Below are 10,780 nucleotides of genomic sequence, written 5' to 3' on the forward strand. Positions count from 1 at the left end.
TGTTTTTAATAAGGTTTGTTTTGCATGTGATTTTGGATAGCTGAAGAATGAAAGAATTTACCAAAGAAGATTATTGCAATGCACATCTTCTGAATATATCTTCTCATGGCTAAGCAAGAATTACAATACAATTACATACATCATTTGAATATCTTCTCAAAATTATATTTTGAGGATGTTTTACTGTTAGACCAGATACTTCCGACACTTTGAACATACAGTCTATTTCATTCACCCAGCCTATCTTGTTGAATGCGTTGGTGTAATAAGTTGCTAGTAGTCAGGAACATTACATCCACAGGGTAATTCTTGTCCCTCAAGTTCTTAATGGAGACTCTAATACCAATAGAAATAAAATGGGTTTTGTGAATTCTTGCAAATTGTTGTAATTTGGCAAGGGAAGATAATTACAAGACTGAGCCGATACTATGTCTACATCAATTACAAAGCTGTACATTTAGTCTCCACCAAAATGATTTGTAGGCAAGGAGTCCTGTCGGCTATATAGTAAATCTTAAACTTCTGGCTATTAAGTATACAGCATTTACCACTCATTAGGGGGCTGAAGCCTGTCTTTCATATGTTAAATGGAAAATTGTCATCCTTTACCCATCTCAGCAATTGCAGCAAACTCTTCAATATCTGTCTGCTTTTAGTTCTAGCAGCAGAAGGTTCTCCAAAGATACCATCACAGTTTAACACCATTTACTGTAAAGCCTTCAAGAGTATCCTGAAAAAGGAAACTCCCAGAAGATGTTTCTTGATGGATGGAAAGAATTTGATGCATTTTCTATTTCCAGATATGGGAACAAAAAAGACATCCATTTTTCCAGAGACTGACATATAAGTTTAGTCCTAAAGAAGATGTGAATTTGTGAACTATGGTGTTGGTAGCAACTACATGAAAGCACAAGTAACTCTGTCATTTTGATACAATCTCACGGCTCTGCAAGCTTCAGATTCGGTCTGAGTGGGTAACTGAAGAACACCAACTGTAACATGGATGGCAATACCAATGTTTTATTACATTCACTGCATACAGAATCTAACATCATATTCCCTTGTTTTGCATCCACTTAAATCCATCTAAAACTTGATTTGTAGCTTTTTTTTACAAAGTACAACAGAAAATCATTCTGAACTTCCCTTTAGAGAACAGCATATAAGCAAAGATCCCATTTTTGTATGATTCACACACATAAGCCAAGAAATTCATTAAAAAAAGCTAACAGATTACATTTCCTTCCACTAACAAAAAAATGCTATTGCCGTTTCTATTTTTGCTTGCAAAGACACAGAGTTGCTACTCCAATATATACTATACGTGGGTGTTTAAGCACATACAGATATACATACATACATACACACACATTATGAGGCTTTGAAGTCTTATTTATCTTACAGAGTTTTAACAAATTCATAATTATTTTTTAAGGCACTGGCCTCTAATGGAGTGTTATTGATCAATATTGATCAAGATTGTCAGAAGATAAAACTCAGTGGGGACTCCACCAATTCCAGAGAGAGTATTTTCCCCTTGCTAAGTGCTAAGAAGTTGATAATCAGGAGTGTGACAGACCCTGAAGAAAAAAGCATCAGAAAAGCTACATCCAGAAGAAGGAAGAAAACTTTATGAAACAGCTACCAGTATTGTATTAACAAGCAAATGCGTATTTGACATTGATTTTCAGGATTTAAAACTGCAGTACAGACCATGGCAGATTACAGTTTAGGGCTTTATAGTATGAGAAATTGTTCAAATGACTAAGGCAGTCTTGAAACTGTGAGAAAGTGCAAAGCACAAACTGATAGTGGGAGCATATGAAGGGAGAAGATCAAGAGGGGTGAATTATGTGGTGAATTCAGAGGAACCAAAATAACCGTGTTGCAGGTTAGATGCAGAATTACTAAATCATTCAGAAAACAAACAAACAAACCCACAACAATTTTTGCAATGTCACTGAATCAGTCACTGCAGCTGGCTCAATGCCAGCCCTTTAACATGTACACTCTTAATATATGGTTTCCTATGATGCATTTAGTGAAGACTTGCATTAATTACTTAAAATAAACATCCCTATAATTAATCTAGTCAGAAAACTTTCAGTGCACCAAATCTTTTTGGTAGAGCAGATTTTTCTATGCTGCTAGCAAATCAGATTTATTCTTTTTGAACATGTCAGCTTTACAACAAGCAAGAAAGAAAAATGAATCTCAGGCTGTCACTTAAAGCATCACACTTTTAACCTCCTCCTTTCACCCAGAGCTCCTTACCTTTACTGACACCCTCTGGTCCCTATCTTTAAGTCAGGTTGGAATTCACGCCAGCGCTCCTTTGAAAAATTTACTTTCCAAATCAATATTTTGTGGAGCACAGAACTAGACATTTTCTGAAACCCCCATAAATCATATCACAATTCCCCAGTAGCTTACCATGTCAGCAACTTATTCAGGAGACTCCAGCAAATTTGCCAGTCATGACCTTCCTGTACTGAATCTGTACTAACAGACCTCCAAGTTATGCATTTCTTAAAGTTGTCCTTTATTATTTCCCAACAGTGGAGTTTTAATCACCCCCTTTAACTTAGCTGCCAGGTTATGTTTCCTCAAGAACTGTTTTCAGAGCTGTCTCCTTCCAAGTGTTCAGTCATAATTTAGACAGTTGTGGTTTTTTTGTGGGTTTTTTTTTTGTATTTTCTATTTTCATTCTTGTTACATTTACCCTCATTATAAAATGAAATGAAGAATCCCTGACATTTTAACCTCGATTTAAAAATAAGACCTTTGGCTTCATATTAAGCAACAAAACGACAAATCTGGAGGTCTCAGTTTCTGGAGCATCCATAGCTATCATCACACCCCTGTGTCACACACACTGCTAGTTCTGACTTTTTGCATTGGCATTTGCTCTGTAAGTGTATGAGACAGGAGAACTACATGTTGAATAGTACACTCCTTAAACTATCTAGCTGTTATCACCTTCCAGAATGCCTTCATTCTCCTTTTATAAATACATATACTTGTTGTCTCTTAAGACTTTGTCTTCTTAACCACATCTCTTAATCACTCACACAGCTAGAGGTATATTGCCACAGAGGGCCACTGCATATGAAATATTCTTTAATTACCAGAGTTCATGTCTCAGTTTTCTATCTCCTTTTGAGTATACCTCACACTAGAAAACATGCTTCTTCTCAGTGCAGAATGGATATTGAAAGGTGTTTTTTTTGTACTTGAAAATGCTGATAAATGCAGTGCTAATTAAAGACAGTTTATGAAAGGGATATATTTGCAAATGCTGATAGATATTTTGATAGCACTTTAAAATAATGGCCCAATTATTCCTAATTCTTTTGGTATTCGCTGTAATAATATTAATCATGACAAACTGATTTTGTGCAATATTGATTGCCACAAAGTACTTCTGAAGGAGTTCTACTATAACTCAAAAATAATTAATTCCACTTTTATTAAATGGAAAATGTCATCCAAATTTAAATTATCAGGAATTCCCCATAGTTTTTGGCTAACAGTCACCATGTCGTTTATCTGTAGTTTCAGACTTCAGGATCTGATTCAAAGCTGACCAAAGACTATGGAAATGCTGTATCTCCCGTAAAAGATTGTGACCTCAGGTCCTCCATTAAAAGCATCATTGAAAATGCCTCATTCAAATAACATATTAACTTTTAAATAGAAATGATAATAATAAAAGGAAACAAACGTTACCAAAATGTTGTATTTCTGAAATATTGTAACACATAGAAAACTTTATTCCAAGGTGGTCACTTTACACTATCTTGTATTTCTTATGTTTTATGAAGTTTCTGCGCTCAACAGGAATGAAACTAAACATCTGAGTAAGTACAGATAGAGCAATGGATGCTGATAAAAGTCTTAGAAACAGTTTCATGCTGTATGATATAGGAGCAACACTCAGTTCATAGCCAGCTCATAGGCATTCCAGATAGTCCCATCCACTTCACCTCAGAGAGGAAAAATCAGTGCATCTTTATGTAATTCCATCTCCTCTGCCTGTCAGCAGAGGAGAGCTGTGCTGGCACCGCACTTCTCTAATTCAGGAGATAATTGTTTATCCCAAAGCCAAGCACCATTCCGAACTTCAGAAAACAACTTTCAGTGCATCACTATAAACTCGATACGGTACATTATTTTGTTTTCCCCTTAAGCATTTACTTGTAGCTCTCCTAAATGCAAAAAAATCAGCACATTAAAACAGGCATTCTTTCTCCGGAGTATGTATTTGTTCTCATAGCCCCACACCTCCCTTCACAACTCATTCACTGCAGTAGTTTGCTAGCTACTTAGATGACAGAAAGCACGTAACCGATCACAGCAATTTCTGCCTCAACTTTTCTTCTCAATTATGACAGCAATTTCAAGGCAAGAATCTAAACAAAAAGCAAACCACATCAACCTGCAGTAGGAGCCCAGAAGAGAGATCTCTCACTATCGCTGGCTTCACAGACTGCTCCCGGAGATGCCGCGATGGATATTACAACAAATTATCTGCCCACACTCCAGAGTGTAACAGGGAAATCAGTGCCAGTTGGGGAACGGCGACGACACTTACCGCGGCGGTGCGCCGTCTCTCTCTCCCTGACTCTCTCAGTCTGTCTTTCCCATCCTCCCGACAGCCTCAAATTGAGCAGTCCCTTATACTGTTCAGCCTGTGGGGAGCAGAGGATTGCAGAGTTGGTTGGTTTTGTTGTTTCTGCCTTTTTTTTTTTTTTTTAACCATCCAGAGGTAGCACTCCCGACCCGACCGCCTCTCCTCGCCGCGCTCACTGCTGCACAGACCCAGGTGAAGACATCCGCGCTGCCGGCTCCCGCGAGCCCCTCCCGGCCCCGCCGTGCCCCCTCCCCGCCGGGGTGGGGGGGACCGAGGCACCTCCCCCGGCTGAGCCCGGGGGGCGGGGGGTCTGCCCGCCCTCGGCGATGTGTGTGTGCGTGTGCGTGTGTGTGTGTGTGTGTGTGCCGGCTCACACCGCGCCCCTACCCCTAAGCACATGCGGATACCCACCGCATCACAGCAAAGGGGCGACTTGGTGAGCACTCTCCCCTATCTGCCTCACTTCCCAAGCCACCAGCTTTCCCCCAGTAACCATTTTATCTCCCATCACCACCTTACAGATAGAATTTTTCTTTCCTTTTTTTTTTTTTTTTTTTTTTTGGCTTAAATACATTTTATTCCCCATCAGCAGTGATGACTCTCCTTCCACCAACACCCTGCGCCGTTTGCCTTCACCACACACCGCGCAGTCCTTCTCTTTGTACCGCGGCGGCTGTAACAGGAACAACCCCGGATCCGGCAGACCCCTCTCCTCACCCCTCCCCGTTTCCCTCCATCCATCCGCTTCTCATTGCACACCTCTCCATACAGCGCCCTCGCTCCGCGCTGCTGCGCGTCCTCTACACTGAGCGGAAACTGCGCGAACGGCGGTCCTCGGCCGCTTCTGTGCTCATCCATACATGCAGGGCGCGCTCCCACCCCGCGCCACTCTGACGGCTACCCTCAGGATCGGGCTGGTTTTAATTCTTCTTTTCTTTTCTTCTTTTCTTTTCTTCTTCTTCTTTTTTTTAATATTTTTATTTTTTTTCCTCTGTGGCAAAGGCAACTTTCTGCTTTAACATTTAATGCTTCTCTGCCCTTCAATGCTTTTTTTTTTCCCTTGCTTTTTTTTTCTTCTTACACAAGTAATTAGGTTCTTTTTTTTAACTTCTGCATTAACTGAGTAACTGTTTTCCAGTTCCCATTCCCCGAGCTTTTTCCCTGCTTCAGTGACTCCATTTCAGTGGTTAATGCTTTCTGAACCCACATGATGTACAAATATATGCGTATGTGCATTTTTCTCTACTGATTTATTTTATTTATCATGTATTTTTTATTTTATTTTGAAGAAATCATTATTTGTTTTAGATGAATAGGGAAGAAGAATCGTTCAGTTTCGGAATTTGCTGGGGTTCTTACTCATTTCTAGCCTTATATTTTGTCAATACCGATGTGTTTTCTTTTCCCAATGTCTTTACTTCCATATTGACACCACTACAAAGATAACTGCTCAGCAGAGTGACAAAGTTTTATATCCTTTTGTGGTCTTGTGTACTATATTGGAAGTCTGTCAGAGGCTTTACAACTCCAAGTCATGTTGAATGAGTTCTGTCCACTAATAATATAACTGAGAATTAGTTGGGGAAAAAAAAAAAAAAAAAAAAAAAAAAAAAAAAAAAAAAGCTCTGCTTCAACTCCTTTTTTTTTTTTAATACCAAAGTTGTAAATTTGTTTCTTCATCATTAATTACCACTGTCTTAACTCTTATTGTGACAGACTGAGAATGAACCCATCATTAGAAATTGGCTTTGAATACACTGTCCCATACAAACACAGATTAGAATCGTCCCCACTGCTCTACATGGCTCTCCAGGCATACTGCTGTTGAGAAAGTAATGTTGCAACTTGACATGTCAAAGCTTCTCTTCACTGACTCAATTTTCAGAACATTATCATCTGGTCATTATTTCCAGTGTTACTAGGTTACAAGACAGCATTTAATCAGAAGCCAGGAATAGTCGCTGCATTAATTCTGATTGTATGAATAACTTATGAGGCTCCATTTCTCAATATTTCCAAAGTGAACATTAAAGCCAGAAGCATTTTTTTTTTTTTTTTTTTTTTTTTACATACAGTAGTTATTTATGACAACAGTCAAGAATTACATGTGAAGAGGTAAGTTTCATTGGTTCATATTGTTTTTTTCAGGTAGTGGTGGAATTAAAAAATACATATTTATTATTTTTTTTTTAAGTCACAAAGAACAAAATTTTATGGCCTTTACCCTTTTTGAGTTTACAGATGAAGGTTATTTTTAACTGCCATAAGGAACACTTACTATCTCTATTGGGCTACATCATTTTTCCTTTTAACTCACTTCTGCCTAATGCTCTTGTCAAGAAACATATTTGTTTTGAAAGGTAACATTTTATATTTACTTCCTTCTTTTTAATAGCCCATCAGCAGTATTTCTACAAGGACATGTTTTTACATTTTCCTTTAGTATAATGATGAATGGATAATATATTTGTAAGTACCTGTATTCTTCAGAAGCGAAGAAGCATACAGCTTTTAAGACAACCTGTTACAATTTCAGTTGATTGTGTGTATCCTTTGCAAGGTCAGTTCCGTTCTCACTCCATCACGTAAGATCATGAGTTGTTTTATGGCATATATGTTCAATGTTTAATGCACTGACAGTGAGGAACATTCACCCCTTTCTCTCAGTATTATTGCTATTATAGACTTTAAGTCAATTTGGTTGCAGTTCACTTATCTGATCCAGTTGTCTATCTATCTCCATATAAATGCCTTAATCTCTCTATCTCAGTGTCCCCAGTGGGCAAACAAACAGATGCAGCACATCTGCAGGGCCTGAGTCGTTTCTGAGCTCTTCTCTTCTTTGTTTTATGCATCTTCCCTTTTCATTGAGTCTTTCTTCTTTTAAGCTCAGTATAATGTATTCTTTTCCTTTGCCACATGGATAACTGTCTCAGTAATACTATTATTATTGGTGTATTTCACTGTTCTTCCTTAACCAAATACAGAACATAAGCAAAAGATAGGGAGTAAATTTGGAAGAAAATAAGTGGTTGTACAAGTTTCTCCCCCACATCTGTGTCAGCAACAGCATTGGATGTGCAGCTTTAGAGCAGCATGAGAGCTACTCTCTCTCTTCCCCTTCCCATTTATAGCAAGAACAGTATTTGAAAATTACTTTTTGTGTGTGTGTGTATAAAAGGATGTATTGAGATTATTCTAGTACATAACTCTGTAATCTTAGTGCCAATTGCTATATATATTTTTTTATAAAATTATAAAATAGTTTGGATTAAAAGAGATCTCAAAGCCCCCCCCAATCCCAACCCTCTGCCATGGACTGGTTGCCCTCCAACAGCTCAGGCTGCCCAGGGCCCCATCCAACCCGGCCTTGAGCACCTCCGGGGATGGGGCACCACAGCTCTCTGGGCAGCCTGGGCCAGGGCCTCACTGCTCTCTGAGCAAAGTATTTTCCCTGACATCTAATCTAAATCTCCCCTCTTTCCCTCCTGTTTATAAAGTCACTGTAAGTATTGGAAGTATTTTGCCCTCTCGAGGTACCTCATCTAGGTAGGCCCACTCAACTCCTCATAGCTACATAATTAGAGTTGTAAGAAAATTTTTAGGGGGATAAGCAGAATTATGTGTAAATATGCCTTCGGCAAACACCAAAAGATTCAGAGACAACCATGGAGGTTTTCCGCAATAGCAGATAATTAACAAACTGGAGGCATTAGCAATGGGAAGAAGTTGCTGCAGAAAACAAGCAGATAAACAAACAAAAGTCACCAACCTTTAGGGACAGGAGCCTCCTGAATTTTCAGATGTGCAGACAGATGACGGCTGCTCCGACATAAAGACTGGGAGAAAATTAACCTATATGAAAAACTTTGGAAGCAGTGGAAAGAAGCATATACCATATCACAGACTTATGTCAGAATGTCTTTTTTGATCCTGAAACAGAAATCTGTATATTGAATTTATTGCTTCATTGACCCATGGCCTATGTAAGAGAGGGTGATGGAGCTGTTCTACAGTCAGTCATGCAACTTAAAGGCAGTGAGGACATTTTGTTCCTCAGTGAAGAATCTTGGTGTTAGCTTCCACTACTGGCTAGATGAAGAGCAAATAGGCTGTGTACTACCTAATTATATACATATCCAGATATTATCAGTGTATTGTTATCAAAACCATGGATATCGAATAACAGACTAGCAATGCTGTGGTACTCATTTGTAACTGATGGAATTCCCTTGGTCCCTTCAGAAGCCAAAGCCACTAGGAGAGCCATAGGGAAGCTCTGAATGTTTTTGTCTTATCCCAATCCCATTTAAATGCACCACTGAGTGTAATGGGTTTTTGAGGAGCTATCCACGGGAAGCCAGAAGAACAGGTTCTTAAAAACCGGTCTCCTGGCTGCTGACACAGAAATGATCATCAAAGAGAGTTCCTCTTACTTTTCTGAGTGGTTTGTTCAAGTGCAAAATAACTTTGTAGTTTCAGAGGTAGGACAAAGACCAGAAGAGAACTGGAAAATCATATTCTCTGCTGGCTTTCCTAACCTTGGGAGAGATGCACCTAGAACATCTGTTATCAGGTACAATGCATTGATTTTGGTGCTGTGGTACAACTTACTAGTTAGTATGCTAGGAATAGCAAAACCATAATATTACTCATTCCTTCCAGCTTGATCTTCACCATATGCACAGGGAGGATCTAATGTCCCCTGGAGACTGATTCTACAAACATGGAGCAAAGCTTCTGCTGCACATGGGAGCAAAATGCACAAAGGAATGAAGAATGGAGGAAGAACATATCTGTTTACCACTGTGGCCATCCCTGTCTACTAATAAATATTCAAACAGCAAATGATTTAGGGTATGTAGTGAGTTGGAGTCCTCAAAGAAGAGAAAAACAAAATGAGAAATTAAAGACTCTCTGAGCACCACAGAATTTCAGAAGAACAATCCGGACTTATATCTGAATGTTCCAGCACCATGAGGAACTGGATAGTGACAAAGAGAAATACCAGAACATTCCTAATCCAAATCTCACAATATTCAAAGGCATGAAGAATGAAAAGTCTGCCCTCCTTTTGGCTGCAGAGCAGTCAGAGTCCACGTCTTCTCAGTGCAGACAGAGGTATATACTAAATTTAGGTTCTTAACACATATTTCAATACCTAAATATAAGTGGCCTGATTTTTTCAAAGATGTTGAGCAATTTTCTTTTTTTTTCTTCTTTTATTTTTCTTTTTTAGCATTTAGAGAAAAACAGTCTCTTTTGGTTAAATGTCTAACAGTGGTAGTCAAAGCTCTCCTCTTATAAACCAAAGCTTTGCAGTCTATTTTGTAATACATCTGAAAATACCATTCTGCCTCTCAAAGATGGAGAATGCTGGAAGAGATTATGAAAAATGCTCTTGTGTCTTTCTGTTAATTAATCAGATGAGTAGCAGAATTCCCACGGCCCTAAGGGTGCAGAACATTTCCCTCCCCCACCCCACCCTGCCCCGCCCCAGCCTGGAATTAAACAAAAGTAAATTGAAGCAGGAATAGTGAATTTGGAACACCCTATTTGAAAATAATACCAAGGAAAAAAAAAAAACAAAACCACCCTAGAGTGAAGCTCTTTCTTCAAGTACAACGATACTGCCTGTTTAATTCAAATATTAACATGCTGAATACCTGATCAAATATAAGTATTTAAAGGTGGCAGTAATTTAATAAAATAAATTTATTTAATCTAATCACAAATGTTATTGGTGGTGACTTGGCAGGTGAAAGGACAAAAGAAGATGACTTTGAAAACTTTAAAGCTTTTCTGAAGGAAGAACAGCTATCTGATAACTCATCTTTCACGTTAAGACCCCCTAACTAAATAAAGTCCTAAAGGTATGCACTTGAATGGAGATTATCACTTACAAAATATATATGTATATTGCAGGATAACTCACAGAACAGCTGTACTATGAAAGCTCAAATAAAATGTGTCTACAATTAAAACTGAATATATACTGACTTCATTAACTTAACAGCTGCACCAATAACCAATACCATGGAACATACTCTACTTTGTTAATGTCTTGATACCATCTGCAACAATCAAAACTATTAGGTTTTAAAGCACAAGATGTCTTACTAGTATTGTGATCACAGCGACCTCAAT

General features: G+C 38.6%; 1 protein-coding gene across 4 annotated transcripts in view; it reads right to left on the bottom strand.

Annotated features, from left to right (window-relative positions):
- CNTN5 (contactin 5) overlaps positions 1-4,875 on the bottom strand; it is a 636,498-nt gene extending 631,623 nt beyond the window's left edge. For 2 of the 4 annotated variants that reach the window (XM_021381363.1, XM_021381340.1), the window contains exon 1: positions 4,595-4,776. The gene's annotated coding sequence lies outside the window, so the exon portion shown is untranslated. The other 2 variants (XM_021381356.1, XM_021381346.1) reach the window with 2 other exon arrangements.

This window comes from Numida meleagris, chromosome 1, assembly GCF_002078875.1.
Source record: "Numida meleagris isolate 19003 breed g44 Domestic line chromosome 1, NumMel1.0, whole genome shotgun sequence".
Taxonomy (NCBI): domain Eukaryota; kingdom Metazoa; phylum Chordata; class Aves; order Galliformes; family Numididae; genus Numida; species Numida meleagris.